Here is a 17493-nt window from a genome sequence, read left to right on the forward strand (position 1 = left end):
GACTATGAATCTCACTCTGGGAGATGGAAGTCACTGCAGGATCTAAAGCAGAGTATTGACACGACCTGCTGATGTTTTATTTTAATTAATTAATTACATTTTAATATTTTATTTATTTATTTGAGAGAGTGCACAAGAACTGGGGTGGGTGGTGGGGAGGGGCAGAGAGAGGAGGAGAAGCAGACTCCGTGCTGAGCGACTCAGGGTTCTTTAATTCACTGAGCCACCCAGGTGCCTCCCGCTGACACTGTAAATAGATCAATCTGACTCCTGTGTTGAGTCTAGACTGCTAAAGAGAGGCTCCTGAGGGGGTCTATTCCAGTAATGAGGTGAGGGATGATGGTGCTCAGACCAGTTGGTAGCAGGGGAAGGGATGGAAACTGGTCAGATTCTGGATATATTTGAAGCTGGATCTGACAGGAAATGCTGAAGAGGTATAGATAGGAGAAATAAAGAATAGTTGAGTAGCTCCATGGCTTTCAGCCTGGATGTCTGTAAGGATGGAGATGCCACCATCAGTGACGTGGAATCATGAGGAACATGTTTTCCTACTGGAAGACCAAGAACTTAAAAACACGAGTAAATATCGTGACCTTGGATGTGGCAACAGTTTCTTAGCTATATCAAAACCACAAACCCCAGCAGCAACAAAATAGACAAATTAGGCTTGACTGAAATGAAAACTTTGGTGCTTCAAGAAAGTGAATCAAGAAAATGAAAAGATGATTGACAAAATGGGAAAAAATATTTGCAAATCATATATCTGATAAGGAACTCCTGTCTAGATAGGCAAAGAACACTTGTGACTCAATAACTCAGAGACAAATAGCCCAGTGAAAGAGTGGGCAAAGGACTTGAATAGATATTTCTCCTAAGAAGATATGCAAATAACCCATAAGCACATAGGAAGTTGCTCCATAGCTCTGTCCATCAAGGAACTGCAGGTCAAAACCACAGTGAGATGCCCCTTCACAACCCCCAGGATGGTGACAATAAAAAATGTCCATGACAACAAGGGCTGGAGAGACATTGAAACCCTCACCAATTGCCAGGGTGAATGTGAAATTTGTGCAGCTGCTCTAAAACAGAGCACAGTCTGGCGGTTTCTCAAAAGGTTCAACACAGAGGTACCATATGACCTAGCAATTCTACTCTTAGGATATAAACCTAAGAGGAATAAAAATGTGCCTGTGAGGGGTGTCTGGGTGGCTCAGTGGGTTAAAGCCTCTGCCTTCGGCTCAGGTCATGATCCCAGGGTCCTGGGATTGAGCCTCACATCGGGCTCTCTGCTTGTCAGGGAGCCTGTTCCTCGCACCCCCCCCCCCCGCCTACTTGCAATCTCTGTCAAATAAATAAATAAAAATCTTTTAAAAAATGTGCCCGTGCAAAGATGGCTATATCAGTGTTCATAGAAATATTATTTGTAATAGAAAGTGGAAATGATCCAAATATCCATCAGCTGATGAATGGATAAATACAATGTAGAATGGTCCCAGAATGGAATATTATGCAGCCCCAAAAGGAACAAGATACTGATGCATGCTACAACATGGATGAACCTTGAAAACATGATGTTAAGTAAGACTTAACATAAAAGACTATATGATTCCATTTATATGGAAGGTTTAGAATAGGTAAACCATAGAGACAGTTGGATTACTGGCTGTCTAGGGCTAAGAGGAATGGGGGAGTAGGGAGTGGCTGGAAAGAAGATGAGTTTCTTTTAGGCTGATGCAAATTAATTGACTTCTAAAATTGTGGCAATCGCCGCACAATTCTGGGAATATGCCAATGGGTATTGACTTACAACACTTTACATGGGTGAATTATATGTCACTCAAATGAAGTCTCAATAAGACAAAAAAAAAGTTAAGAAAAATAAAATCAAGAGCTCACTTTTGGACATGGCAAATGTGGAATGTTTATGAAATCCAGATGAAAATTTGGGGCTGGGAGTTGGAGATACAAGTTAGGAGTTTACAGGAGGAGTCCAACTGTAGCTAGAAATGTGGCAATTGTCAGTATCATGTATGTGACTGGATGGTCACAGAGAGTGAAGATAAATGAACAAGGGAAGTCTGAGGATTCAGAGTTTGGGTGAGGCAGTGTGAATCATTAGCTCAAACTCATCAGCTTAATGGAAGATCAAATCAAACAAAGTCCAAGGGGGCAATAGTGAAAGCTTTGATTCAAAGGCAACAAATCAGCCTACTCAGAGAATCTACCCTAAGCCCATTAATCAGGGAGATATTGGCAACTTTAAATGAATGTGGCTTTGTCCTGAATGCAGTGGCTCTGAAATGCCACAGAGAATGCTACACTTTATTTCAGGTTTTCTAGATGTTTTTATTAGCAGTTTTTCTAATGTCCTGTAGGCATGAATGGATATTGCCTGAATAATCAGTTGATGGAAAAGCCAAAATGAGGATTAAGCATCTTTTTTCCTCCAGGTCGCTGTTGAGCTTGAAGGTTGAAAAAAATTTCAGGTTAATTGTGCTAGAGTCAAAGTCAGTAAGTCTGGAGAGCCAAGGATTCACATTTTTTCAGCTGTAAAGCAGTGTCTGGGTGACATAGGCACCATATGCTACCTGGGGAAGCAGGCCAATCAGTGGAAAAAGTGTGGACCACTATAATTTTTTCGCTTGTCTAACTACAAAAGTTTCCTCACTGGTCTTCCTTGATGCAAATTCTGGCTCCACCAATGTTTAAATGTTTAGCTTTGGACAAGTCACATAATTCTCTCCAAAGTCTCAGTTCCTTTTTATGGAAAGGGAAAATAATTGTGACTACCTTGCACTGTTCTAGAAGGAATGAAGTGAGAGGGGGCATGGAAAGTTCTTAGTGCAAGGCTTGGTACGCCATAAGTTTTCAGTAAATGAGAGGACTCTGTAGATACTCTATACACATGGTTTCCAAATCAGGGAAAGCCAGTATTTGTCTCCTATATGTATGCCACCTTATATCTATTTGTTAGACCTGGTGTGAAATCTATGACGGGTTTATTATTTACCTGTCTGTCTTTTCACTGGACTTGGAGCTACCCAAGGCAATGATGGATTTCCATTTTTCTGTTGCCAGTGTCTTGCCCAGTGCTAAATAAATATTTGAATGAATAATTGAAACATCTCTCCCACTGTATGGGTTGGAAAGAAAAAAAAATACCAATTTCACTGATGTCCACCCTACTGAGGACTTTTCATAGTGATCCCAGTCTTCTCATCTTTGAGTTTGTGGATCCTGGTCCAGTGCTTGGTATCTAGTAAACATCAAAGGAATGACCAGATAGATAAATGAATAATTCCAGCAGAATGAATGAATGTAATTAAATGAAGGAATGAGTAGATGAATTAATTAAATTAGATAAATGTAAAAATTAAAACTATGGATCATAGGGAGTACTAATGACTAATTTATTTTGTGCTTGATTGTATGAATGATCCAACTAATGTTTGCAGTGGAGGGGCACGTGGTTAAGCTGGCCAGGTTAAGTTGGTTAAGCCTCCACCTCTTGATTTAGGTTCAGATCGTGACCTCAAGGTCCTGAGATGGAGCCCCATATTGGGCTCCATGATGAGCAGGGAGGCTGCTTACGATTTTCTCTTTCCCTCTGCCCATCTCCTCACCTCTCCACACCAGTGCATGCTCATGCTCTCTCTATAATAAAATAAATAAAGTAAAATAAAATGTTTGCAGTGGAATGAATGCATGTAATTGAATGAGTGATTTTGCAAATGCATTTAAAGGATAATTTAAATGATTGATGGAAGGAAGGAATGAGCAATTGAATGAATGAAATTGGATGAATATGAGTAAATCAAAGAGTAGACGAGCGATTGGCTGAGTTAACAAGTGAATGATTGAAAGTGAACATAAAAGTATTGGATGAATATGAGTAAATCAAAGAGTAGACGAGCGATTGGCTGAGTTAACAAGTGAATGATTGAAAGTGAACATAAAAGTATTGGATTGCATGAATTACTGGAGAAATTTTATGCATCACGCTCTTGGAACTTAAATATCTTTATCTCTTCCCCAAGTCTTTTACTGATTAGTGAGGATGGACTAAAAGAAGAGTCTAAGAATATATCTATGTATGTGTTTATATGTGGGGGGCTACATCCCTCTGGGATTAGGATGGAGTCCCTTGATCTTCTTTGATCTTAGTAAACAAAATGAGAATCACACCATTGTTTGCAGACAAACTTGGAGCTCTCTGTGGGAATGGACAATAGAGAATGCATTGAAGTCTTCCCTGGGTGCTAAGAGGCAATCTCATTTCAGAGAGGAGTGCTAATCTACAGATACTTCCAGCCCCTACTGACCTTGCTCTTCTTTCCACTAGTTGATTATGACAACCACACAAGATGACTCATCTGAGTTGAAGAAACGAAGAACTGTAAATATAACGGACCATGGTTTGCAAAATCATGGGAAGAAGGAGGTTTGGGGCCGATAACCCAGAGAAATGGACACTTGCTGATACAAAGTACAATATTGTTTAAAGACAAGACTTGGGAGTTGAGGAAGGGAGGAAGATGCTCTAAAAGTGAATGCAGGAGAACTTCTGCTTTCTGGTTGGGCATGTAAGTTGCTTAAAAGTCTTCATTCCATCTTAATGACAGAGAAAAAGATGAACAAACTGAAAAATCAATAATGCTTCCTAGATCCGTCCGAGAAGAGAGGTCCCAGAGCAAGGGCACTGCCCTCAAAATTTAATAGCCAGGCAGGCAGATACATAGAACCCATTTACCAGAGTAGAAATCCACCAGTGTGAGCCAGTCCTGCGGTAAGAAAACCTGACCTGTCATTGATGAATCGTGGGAGGTTGACTATGGACAAGCCTGAGAAAGGAAAATCTCCGGGCTGGGGGATCCCTCCCACTTTGTGTCTTACCTCCAGGAACTCTGCCAGCTTCCCACAGTGAAGATTTGAGAAAAAGCCCCTCAGCTTTCTGGTAGGAGAGGGGCAAAGTAGCCATTTAAAAATACTCCAGAGCATTCTGTTCTGTTTAACACAGCCTGCCCTCAAGTGAAATTACTTAGGCAAGCCTCACCAGTTGGAATTTTATGAGAGCCTAACCAGCCTGGAAGAAGGAAAACACCTAACGCCAGCATGCTCTGACCTCCCATACAGGGAAGAGAGAGATCCGATTCCCTTCTCCTCTAGGCTTTGATGTGAGATAAAGGAAACATCCCACTCCAGTCCCCTTGAAACCTCTTGTACCATCTGAGGGGATGAAAAGAAAAAAAGAAAAGAAAGAAAAAATTGAGAAGCACTTGTGAAGTCCATATGGACTATGGACTATGGGGACACAGGCTCACGAAAAGACAGAGACCAAATCTCAGGACTGTGAGTCCTTTCCCCTCCCCTGACAGCTGACCACTACATTACCAAAGGTTTATTTCCCACCCTTCATTTTAAAACATCAATCTAGAATTCTGTACTTGGTGCACTTATCCTTCAGAGGTGAAGGAGAAATTGTCAAAACTTGGACTCAACCAGTATACCCATCGTAGGCAAATGGATAAATAACCAGGTGTAGCACAGCAAGGCCACAGAATATTATTCAGCCCTGAAAAGGAGAAGCTATCAAAAGTTATATACTGCATCATCGCCACTCTCTGACATTCTGAAAAAGGCAAAACTGTGGAGACAGTGAAAAGTTGAGTGGTTTCCAGGGGCTAGTGGGGGAGGGAGGAATGAATATACAGAACACAGAGGATTTTTAGGGAGTGAAACTATTCTGTAGGATACCATAATGATGGATATATGTATGTCTTTATACATTTGTCCAGACCCACAGAAGGTATAGCACTAAGAGTGAACCCAGATGTAAACTATGGACCTTGAGGGAGGATGATGAATCAATGCAGGCTTGTAGATTTTGACAAAGGTACCATTGTAGTGCTCTGTAATGTGTATAGTGGGGGAGCCTGTGCATGTGTGAGGGAAGAGGACATTTGGGAATTCTCTGTACTTTCCACTCAATTTTGCTGTGAACTCAAAATTGCTCTAAAAAATAGACTTATTTTGAAAAAAAAAAAAAAAAAGCTAATGCACATTCTTTATCTGTAACTGCTCCTAATTCGTAACAATGAGAAAAAACAGCTAAAAAGAGCAAGCTCTCAGGCAGAATGTACAAAATAATGTGGAGAGCTTCAAAAATGATATCAGTTGTACATGCAGGTCCCAGTTCTTTATTCATCAGGACTGGTGGGGATGTTTGACTGGAGAGTATCAGGTTCCAAACTCGTAGAGCACAGAGGAGATCCAAAGTCACCCCCGCCTGTCTCTCAGAATATGAATTTGGTGTGTGAAAAAAATTTTATTTTTAAATTTGTAAAAAATTATCTCAAATTTTTCTTCTAGGTGGGTGGAAAATTTCATGTTGGTTTTTACTGGAGTTCCCAGTCTTTACCCCCTGGGTTCAAAAAGGCGCTGAGGTTTTAAATATTGGCAAGGCGTTGGCGAGTGAGCCAGTCACCTCTAAGAGGCCTGCCTGCTACTTTCAGGTGTGGTGGCCCCGTGGTTTCCTGGTGAAGCGTGAGGTCCAAACTAGCTGCCTAGTTTATGTTTTTCCAGTTAGAATAGAAGCATTTGTAAGCGAAGAAGAGGAAGTGGGAACAAAGACGGAAGAGAGGAGAGAAAACAGAAAGGAGTCCGATGAGGTGCAAATGTCAGTGAGGGAATTTTGGGGTTGAATCAGTAAAAAAATCTACAGCTGCCCTTTACTGAGGAGATGGCTGGTTGTTAAGGAACATTTCTTAGCTGGATGGTCTAAATGGTCTAAAGCACTAAATGTGCTTCTCAATTGTGTTTATAGGAGTTTTCCTCTGTTCTGAGATCAGCCTCTGAGAGTCAACATAATGTCCCATTAGAACATATATATTTTAAAATGTAAATGAGAAATGTTATTCGTTTTCCTCCATGGGGTGGGGATGAGCTAGACACAAAGACCCCACCATTTCAAGTGTCCAGAATGCAGTTCTCTTTCTCCAAGGGATGAGGGCTTAAATGTAGCTTTCAAGCATCTGTCCCTGTGGTCTGGGAAAGCCACCACAATGGGTCTTTAGTCAGGAAGCAAGAACCCCTTTGCTCTTGTGAAAGACATGAATGCTGGGAATGCTCGAAGGTTGGAACCCTGAGGTGAATTGGTCTGGAGGGTGATGGTAATGGAGTATTATTTAACATGTTGTTCTGTAGATTTGATTGCTGTTTTGAGTTGTGTCAGGAAGTGCTGCTTGTGTTTGTAAGAGTTTCAATGTCCCTGTCCTTGCTTGTTTTAGGGAGGTGTGTATGTGAATATTAAGATCGCAGTTGAGTCAAGGCTCAAGGGTGGTTCACACTGGAGGGGAGCCTGAGAAGAGGAACTGTACTGGGTTTGGTCATGCCAGACTGGGTCTCACAACCATATGGTAGAAAGCTCAATGGATTCTTCTGGAAATACATTGTCTTGTCAAAGGCCAGAGGGAGTAGGCTGTAGAGTAGGATTTTCTTTGTGTGGTACTGGACATGGCCATTGTCAACTACCCTTGTAAGAAAGCCGGATCTGGAGCAGAAAGGGATGCAAGGCTCAGTGTGGGGTAAGGTGAGAGGAGTAGTTCTTTTCTCTTGTGCTCTTGTGGATGCTGATGCCCGTGACTCTAAATAGGAGAGGTAACTGAGGACACCTCTCACGTCTATTTGATGCATGAGAAGGATCGGCCAAACGCAATCACAAGAGGCCTATCAGTCAACTATGGAGAATTGCATCTGCTGTCAAGTTTGGCTTTCTTTATTATTATATTCCCATTCTGTTAACTCCAAGCCCCCATAAAACCCTTTTTAGACTTGATGGCTTGGTTTCTGCATTCATTGAAAGAAGTTCAGAGAAAGGATCCATTCCTGGGGCCGCGTGAGACAGCAGGAAACAGAAGCAGCTGGAAAGCAGGTCCAGGGACAACAGGGGGGCCACCAGCAGCTGCCAGACCCTCATGAGTGATCGAGGCAGCAATCACCCGTAAAAACAGCATCATGGTGCATGGATCAATTTCGTGGGAGTCCAAGAAATGCTGGTGACGAGAAAGCTGGCGGAAGGCCTGGGCTTCCTAAGGCCAAGTGGACAGGACCTGAGGCACCATAGATGTTGCGAGACCAAGAAATGTAACTTTATTGTGTTGTTTAAAACTGGGGAAGCCTGGAAATTTGGACTCTATACTGTAAGAGACAGAGGCTTGGTGATTGTGGTTGATTCTTGCTCATTATGTTGCCGGAGGAATGGGAAGGAGCTCACACTGGGCTGGAAAATAGGGAGTAAGCCCTGATGGAGAGGTACATTCTGCTTCCATTCTGTCAAATTAGAGACACAATGTAACACTCTCCAGCTAATTAGCTACAAAACACTGGAATCAGCGTTCATGCTCTGAATCTCAATACAGGTCCCTCCATTTGTGCATTCACACCATTTTCTTGATTATCAAATACCTTCGCAAATAGGACGGCAGATGTTCCCTCTCACAACTTCAAACACACATCTGTTCAAATCATTCGTCGCCTCTAGCCCATTCAATCGTTAAGCCCCTATATTTGTCTTGACATCTGGGGGCTGGCTCTTTGCCCATCCAACAAAGTTGGGTAACATGGAGTTATTTCCTGGACTAAGTTAGTATTCAAAGTTGGGGATGGGGTGTGGAGACCTGAAAGTTATGTCTGAATGCTTCCTAATGAGGTAAATATTAATTTGCCCATAACCAAACTAGGAGTGATTTTCTCTGGGTGACAGGAATGTTCATTATTTTTATTTACTCATTTTTATTCCTAATTTTACAAATGAACAGATATAATTTATAATAATTAAAAAAAGTATGGCGTCTATTTAGGACATTCTAGTCAGAACTAACTTCCTCAGTCCTCTGTTCCAGGCTTAGCATTGTTTAAAGAGATGGGTGGATGGCATGGTGGCTGATCTTTAAGATGGTGACCGTCAGCTCTTTCCCTCCCTGTCTCAAGAACAGCTGGTGGCTGTAAGGGAAGCCTTGTGGAGTCTAGCCACAAACAGAGGCTGCTTGGAGGTGGCTGCTGAAGAATCACCTGGCTTTTCCAGATGAGCACTGGACATGTGAGCAAAGATACCTTCAAATGACAGGAGTCCCAGCTGTGGCTAGACAGCAATCAAACGAGGAACCCCAAGTGAGGACCACTCCACCCCGAACCATGAACGGTAGTAATACATGGTTGTTTTACTCTGCTAAGTTTGGGTTGGGGGGTGGTTTGTTATACAGTGGTGATAACTGGAACACTTTGAGAAATAATCTTACAGAGGGGCCCCTGGATGGCTTTGTCAGTTAAGCATCTGACTCTTGATTACGGCTCAGGTCACGATCTCAGGGTTGTGAGATCGAGCCCTACATCGGGCTCCAGGCTGGGCATGGAGCCTGTTTACGATTCTCTGCCTCTTAAAAAAAAAAAAAAAAAAAAGATTCTCTCCCTCTGCCCTTCCCCCTTCATGGTCACACATGCATGTGCATGTGCTCTCTTCAAAAAAAAAAAAAAAGAAATAAACTTGAAGGATTGTAGTTTGTATTTTAATTAACATTCTCAGTCTTCTGTTAATTTTCATGATAAATGATGGTATCTTGAAAAAATGGCACAATTTATGTTTTAAAATTATATTTGACTGGAGGGCAGTGAGCTCATTGATTTAATGTTTGAAATAAATTCATATATGGAGATATATATCCATTTATATATACACAAATATATATAATACATTGAAGAGAGCAGAGTAGGCCTCATGTTTATAAGCAGCTGCTGGTGTGATTTTTTGAAGGAACACGGAAAGCTGCCCCAAAGATTTTCATTCTTAATCATCCTGATTAATCCACTTTTATCTTATCTTCTTAGGAAGGATAGTATGTAAGTTTTCTGAGGAACCCACAATACCAACACTCGTCATTCAGTGTGATCGGCTAGCTGAACTCTGAAGGGAAGTCCTAACAGTGTAGATTAAGGCACAGCTGTTTTGAGCGAACTATAAAGGGTCTGAGCCTGTGTGAGAAGCTAGTGTGAAGGGGTCTGGGTAAGCTTTCAGGCACTGGGATGAGGCTGGGGACGGACCAACTCTGAAACAAACCTTTCTCGCTTATAAATTTTGTGTGGAGGTAGTCTTACTTAAAGCCAATCATTTTGGGGTGACACCTGGGTGGCTCAGTCGGTTAAGTGTCTGCCTTCGGCTCAGGTCATGATCTCAGGGTCCTAGTCATTTTTTCTTTTTGTTGGAGCATCTTCTATTCTAGGTACTATAGTCAGTACTTTTTAACCCTATCATGAGCCTTTAATAGGGCAATCTTGAAAATGAAATGGGCACTGTTTATAATTATATTTTTAATCATTATAAAAAGTACCCTATGGGGGGGGACCATTCCAGGCCAATCTAGACATATGGCCACTCCGTCCATGAAGCAAACACAATTAACTTCCTGATTATAGGGATGAGAGAACTGAGGCTTCAGGAGGTTAAGTTACTAGCCCAAGGTCACCCAGCTAGAAGCAGGATTTGAATCCAAACAGTCTAGCTCCTTAGTCTACACTCTTTGCCACTACAGGTCACATGTTATTGGCATAACTATTGTTTAATGCAGAAGTCACACACTGCATTTGGTTCACAGATCTGTTTTGTTTGGCAATTACATTGATTAAAAAAAAAAATCAACCTGAATGCTTTTTTCCCCCCAGCTTACTGTTTTTATTTATTTATTTATTTTTAAAGTGTATTTTATTTTTTCATTGTTCCAAGATTCATGTTTATGTACCACACCAGTGCTCCATGTAGTATGTGCCCTCCTTAATACCCACCACCAGGGTGAGGCAACTGCCTGTTCTAGTTCACCTTATAGTTTCCCTATGTTTGCTTGTTCCATCTGACTCCTACAAGTGTGACCTCTGGAAGCATTTGATTTGGCAGTTCCTGAAGTAAGCTTTTACCCAGCATCCTCTGGTGTTCCGCAGCCCACGCCTGCTCCTTTCTACCCATGGGCCAACTGTCTTTCATCCACTTAACTCTTTAGTCTCTCTTTTGCAGAAAGACTAAACTTCCCACCTCTGGACTGGACTGGACTTCCCACCTCTGTTCCCATGTACCTGTATTTACAAAAAAGTTCCCAAAGTTAGCTGGGTGTGACTTCCATTTCACAGGATCACTCCAATCAATGCATGTATAAGTATCTAATGATCATTTGGAAATATCCCTGTTAATTTATGAATTACAAGTCACAGGTAGTGACTATTCAAAATACAGTAAGCATTGCTGAGCGTTTACTTACTAGCTTAAAATTCTGATTAGGAATCCTTAGGCAGATATCACCTATTTTAAAGTGTTTATAAAAATTGTATGGGTTTTTGAAGATTTATTCCTTAAGGAATTTTATGTATTTGGGGACATTCACTTATATAACTAATCAAAGGCATCAAACTTTTGAGCAGGTTAAAAATGGTTGAATCATTCTGCGAAGCCATAGAAGAAATGCTAATGAAATATTAAAGAGAGCACTTAGATTTCAAGAACAAAACGGAGAACATCTTCCTGATAAAAGAGAAGAGCAATTGAACATGAACAGAGAGGATGGACTCAAGAAACAGAAGCACCAGAGGCAAATAATCACCAAGCTCCCATCAACACGAGAGAGCGTCACTTGGGAGATGGATGTCACAGCTCCGAGCCCGGGAAAGACCTTAGAAACTGTTCTCATCCTTCATACCCTCTGATAAAAATATACTTTTCCTCCTGAAGGAAATAGCTTCTTTCATGGTTAGTCTTTCCAGTGCCCATCAACAGCTCACTAGAATGAACTTTTTAACAGAATCTATTTAAACTTTCAGAAATTTGTATTTAAAGGCTTGCTCAATAATTTGTTGGTTGGATTAATTAAGGATTGTGTGTGGGAGGAACGAGATTTTTAATTTACTTGAGCTCCTAAATATATCTAAATATAATATATAGATAAGAAAAATATGTGGGTTTTTATTAATAGCTATTAAGGTCTATTAGAATGAGCATTGTGATCTCAAGTATAGCTGCTCAGTATCTATTATGCATACAAGTCGTCAACTAAAATTCTTTCTTTGGGTCTTAAAGATAATACAGAGAGAAAACGTTCTCCTTTTAGTAATTTAGCTTATACTGGGGCCAGGAGGAAGGATGCTGGTTGTAGAGAATGTTTCTTTTCAGACTTTCTTGTTGAACAAACAGTTCAAGATTTCTATATATTCACGCTGATGTATATGCACAAATAAGCAGTTGGTAAAAACCTGTAAGTTAGATCACATGAGCTCTGGGATGCCTTCTGGCTTGGAAATTCTGGGTTTTAAGTGGCTGATCAGCCATTTCCCCCATCTGCTCTTGCATTGGGCCATTTTCTCCCAGGAGTCTTCTGGCTGCCAACGGGGATTTCATGTTCCATTCATGGTTGAGGTCAAGCTTGGTATATTACCTTAGTTCTGGCTAACTGACTTCACATTACTGGGAAATACAATAAGGAGGGAGAACTTCTCAAAATATTTTATACAAGTTTGCTCTATGGAACTCATATGGAATATGATTTTCTTTGGACCAAATAGCCTATATTAAAGGGGATAGTTTTGAATTTCCACGTCTGTTTCCCTCCTTAAAGATTTATTTATTTATTTGAGTGTGAGAGAGAGAGAGAGAGATAAAGAAGTGGGAGGGCCAGAGGGAGAAAGAGAGAGAGAGAGAGAGAGTGTCTTAAGCAAACTCTGTGCTGAGCAGAGCCCATGATGGTGCTTGATCCCATGACCCTGAGATGACAACCTGAGCTGAAACCAAGAGCCAGATGCTCAACCAGCTGTGTCACTCGGGCACCCCATCGACGTGGTTTTTGTTTCTCCCAATCCAACCCTCTCTGTTTGTAGTAGGTGTCTGTTGTTTGCTCGACTACTTCGGCACACTGCTATCTACCTTCCTGTGAAAATTTCTCCCTTTTAAAATTTAAGCCATGAGCATCATATTGGGGCTGCCACCTTTTTAAAGATCTCATTTTCTTGAGTTGTTTACTGGTTCAAGGCTGAACACCTGGCCTATCATGGACCAATTAGAATCCTTCCCCAAACCTTTTTAACTAGGGCCAGAGAGTCAGGTTTTCTTTGTTGGCAAAATTGGAAGATGTAAGTCTGAGACCTGCTATAGGTATGTTTCTTGACATGATTCAGCCACTTTTAACTTACCTGACACTTAAAGTCCATCTGACAGAAAGAAACCTACAGTTCAGGAGAAAAACTTCGCCCCCTCCACATACACACAATACTAACAGCAGTTATGGCTTGGTTTCAAGGTCTTACTCCTATGACTTTCCTGATATTATATAGAGCTTCCTACTAAATATGAACTAAGATAGTTCAAGGTGAATTGCTGATGCTTATAACAACCATGTCCAAAATAACCAAAATATGAAGAGTCTAGGAGTCTATTGACAGATGAATAGATAAAGAATATGTGATATGTGATATATATATATATAATATATATAATAGAATATTATATATAGAATATATATATATTATATATAGAATAATAGAATATTACTCAGCCATTAAAAATCCCCCAAATTTTACCATTTGCAACAACATGGGTGGGACTAGAGTATTACGCTAAGTGAAATAAGTCAATCGGAGAAAGACAAATGCCATATGCTCTCATATGTGGAATTTTAGAAACAAAGCAGATAAACATAGGGAAAGGCAGGGAATAATACAATAAGATGAAACAGAGAAGGAGACAAGCTATAAGAGACTCTTAACTCTAGGAAACATATAGGGCTGCTGGAGGAGAGGTGGGTCGGGGGTGGGGTCACTAGGTGATGGGCATTAAGGGGGGCACTTGATGTAATGAGCATGGGGTGTTATATGCAACTGATGAATCACTGAAGTCTACTTCTGAAACTAATACGCTATATGTTAATTAATTGATTAAAAAAAAAGCCTAAAGGCAATAGACACTAAGAGCATTAAATCCTTCAAGGTAAGAGCATGCGTCCTGCGGTCGTATTGCTTAGGTCTAATCCTGGCTTTACTAACTGTGACTTTGGACAAGTTGCTAGTTTAACCTGTCTAGCAACAGTGTATTTATGTGTGAGAGGGAGTGATATTGGTGATGAACATTAAAGTATACATTATTTCAGTTACATATAACTGCATAATAAACCACCTCCAAACTGGGTGGGTTAAAACAATATCAACTATTTTTTGCTGATGACTGTGAAATTTGGCCATAGACACAGCTAGTCTATGCTCTATATGGTATGGTGGTAATGATTCAGTTGGGACCAGAGGATCCAAGGTGGCTCAAAAGTGTAGCAATGAAGGCTTGGGGACTAGCTGATTCTCTTTTCTCTCCCTCCATTGTCTCTCAGCCTCCAGGCCCATTCTCTTTCCCTGGGACCCTTCTTTCCTTCAGGGTGGTTCAACATTTTTACTTGATGGCCAGTTTCAAAAAGCATGAAAGGAGAAGGTGCAAGACTTCTATAATTAGCTTCCTATTGCCACTGTGACAAATTACCCTAAACTTGGTGGCTTAAAACAACATGGATTTATGACCTTACAGTTCTGGAGGTCTGAAGTCTGAAATGGGTTTGACAGGTCTGAAACCAAGGTGTTGGCAAGTGTTCCTTCTGGAGGCCCTAGAGGCGAATCTGTTTCCTTAACTTTTCCAGACTTTGGAGGCTGCCTACATTCTTTGGCTTGAGGCCCCTTCTTCTACCTCCAAAGCCATAAGGGTGAAATCTTTAAATCTCTTATTCTTTCTCTGACCTTTGCTTTCCTTATCACATTTCCTTCACTGCCTCTCCAGCCTCCATCTTATAAGAGCTCACATGATTATGTCGGGCCCCCCGAAATAACCCAGTACGATCTTCCATCTCAAATCCTTAAATTAGTCACATTGGCAAACTTCCTTTGCCATATAAAGTAACTATTCACAAATTCCAGGAATTTGGTATGGATGTCTTTGGGAGTGAGGGAGAACATTTTTCTACCTATCATAGTCTACCCTCTGGCTCTCAATGATTCATGTCCATCCCACATGCATTTGCCCCATCCTAGTTTCCCCCAAAGTTCCAACCCATTACAGCATCAACTCAAAGTATAAAATCTCATCCAAATTTTGTCAGCTCAGAAATCCCTAATCCCATGATCTAAATAGTCTAAGTTGGATATGAGTAAGACTCTGAGTATGATCCATTCCTCTCTATTTGGGGACGCACAAAACTAGAAAGCAAGTTGCCTACTTCCCAAATACAGTGGTGGAATGGGAACTGGTAACAGCTATGGAGATTCCCGTTCATAAATAAGGAGATTCCTGTTCACAAATGCAAGGAAAAAAGGAGTCACCAGTCTCAATTTTTTAGTACAACTGGACAAACTCTGTTAGGTTTCAAAGCTGGGAATTAATCCTTTGTGGCTCTACCTTCTGGGCTCACAGCTCTGCCTTTGGAGTCATCCTTACTTTTTCACAAAAGGTAACACTTATTTGGAGCTAAATAATTTTATCATTTTTGTTGTTGTTGTTACTGTTTGTTTGTTTGTAAGAGGAAACTTAGATACCACCTCTTGATGGGGATCATGGTGGAGACTTTGTAACCATTTTGAATTTGTCACACACCTATATATAATACAGAGAACATACTCAGCACGTGATGAACAATCCATAGATTATTATGATCTCAAAACTGCTGTTAACTATGACTCGATATTATGGAATCTGGATAACATGAACATGAATATTCATTAAACTATTATTTTTGTGTATGCTTTTCATTTTGTACAATGAGAAGTTTTTTAAAAACAACTATTTACATAATGTTTTTCCTTTCCTTCCTTTAAAAAAAATTTAAAGATTTTTATTTATTAGAGAAAGAGAGAGTAAGTACATGTGTAAGCAGGGGGGAGGCCTGAGGTGGGAGGGAGAGGGACAAGTAGACTCCCTGCTGAGTGCAGAGTGACTTCGGCCTGAGACCAGGAGACCCTGAGATCACGATCTGAGCTGGAAGCAAGAGTTGGACACTCAAAAGATTGAGCCACTCAGATGCCTCCTTACTTCTTTTAAAATCTTTGTTTCCTCTTTTTTTGTCTCCTAATTCATGATGGTCACATTTCCCAGCCATTTTCCTCTGTACTGAGGATTTGCAAGTTGATAGCTATACTGTGATAATGGTGCTTATGGAGAGGGAGTACCAGGCAGCCCCGGGGAGGTGGAGGGCAAAGACATGGTGAAGACACACCCCAGGGGAAAAGTCTGGTGGGAAGAAAGGAAAGCTGGCCTTATGTCACCAGAGAAAGGAGGAGGTTGTGTTAATCACAATGACCCCAACTTGGCTCAGTCTCCTCTAAACTCCCCTTTGACCCCCATGTTTTTTTTGAAAATCAATTCCTTATTTTGACTTCCAGGAAGGTAAGATATTCTAACATTGGCCTTGGCTTCTAAGCAAAGAAGCAAGATGTGGGGATAAGGCTAAAACAGAGATAGGGACCACAAAAGAAGGAGAACAGAGCATGAATTTAACACACACAGCATTAGATGTCCTGTTTGTTGCTGCGGGGCCCCGAGCAGCTTCTCCATCTGGCTCAGGAGTTAGCCCCTCAATCCTCATGCTCCTGACATTTCTTTAGTGAAGAGGTAAAGGAAATACAAGGACTAAGACAATGTACTCATCTTTCTTTTCCTCTTTTCTATCTCATTATCTTTTTAGATACTTCCTGGGACATTTTCTCAATTATCCTTCAGTCCTTTTAATGAATACTCCTTTTCTGCCATCATTTGAAAATTTCAAGGATCTCTTTAAAAAATTTCTCTGAATATTTCTTTGTTATGATAATCCACTCCTATTTTACAGAGGAAACTTCTCTTAACTCTCTGACAATATTCATGATGGTTCTTTGAAGTTTTCTTCTTCCACCTTTATTTCTGTTTCTCTTAAATTATTCTTTTTTCTGTTCATTTGTTTTGGTCTCTTGACTTTCATGATAGAGGCTCTCTTCCTCTAGCTGATGATCTTCGATGTCATTTTAAGGAGAGAGGGTCTAATTAGATATTAGGAGGCTGGTGGCTTTCAGAGTTTTGAACCTTTGGCCATTTTCTTGAAGACCCCCCACTGTCCATATGTTGGGGTCTATCCTCTTGGGTTGGTCAGATCCTTCAGAAAATCACTGAATCTTTGCACAGACCAGAGCTGGCCCATAGAACTTTCCGCAGCAATCAAAGTGGGCTGGATCTATTGAGCACTCTGAATGTGGCCAGGGCACCTGAAGAACCCAATTTTAAATTTAATTTTGTAGTTGGTGGTATTGCCCTAGAAGTGTCCTGAGAGGCATTGGCATATAAGTGTTCATTTAATTCCCCTGTTTTCAGGACAATACTTTCATCTTCAGTTATATCTGATGTTCCTTTCCAGAAAAGGAAACCTTCCGTCTTTTGCTAGTGTTGAAGGGTCACGTGGCTGGGCTGAG

At 40.8% G+C, this 17493-nt stretch overlaps 1 long non-coding RNA gene across 1 annotated transcript in view; it reads left to right on the plus strand.

Moving 5' to 3' along the window:
* Positions 1–11987, plus strand: part of LOC309846402 — a 125608-nt gene extending 113621 nt beyond the window's left edge. Inside the window, exons 4-5 of the long non-coding RNA XR_014301917.1 lie at positions 8989–9199; positions 11461–11987. This is a non-coding gene — a long non-coding RNA (uncharacterized lncRNA). The remainder of the gene's footprint in view (positions 1–8988; positions 9200–11460) is intronic.
* Positions 11988–17493: the final 5506 nt, after the last annotated feature.

The sequence above is a fragment of the Mustela nivalis genome (assembly GCF_964662115.1).
Source record: "Mustela nivalis genome assembly, chromosome: 13".
NCBI classification, from domain to species: domain Eukaryota; kingdom Metazoa; phylum Chordata; class Mammalia; order Carnivora; family Mustelidae; genus Mustela; species Mustela nivalis.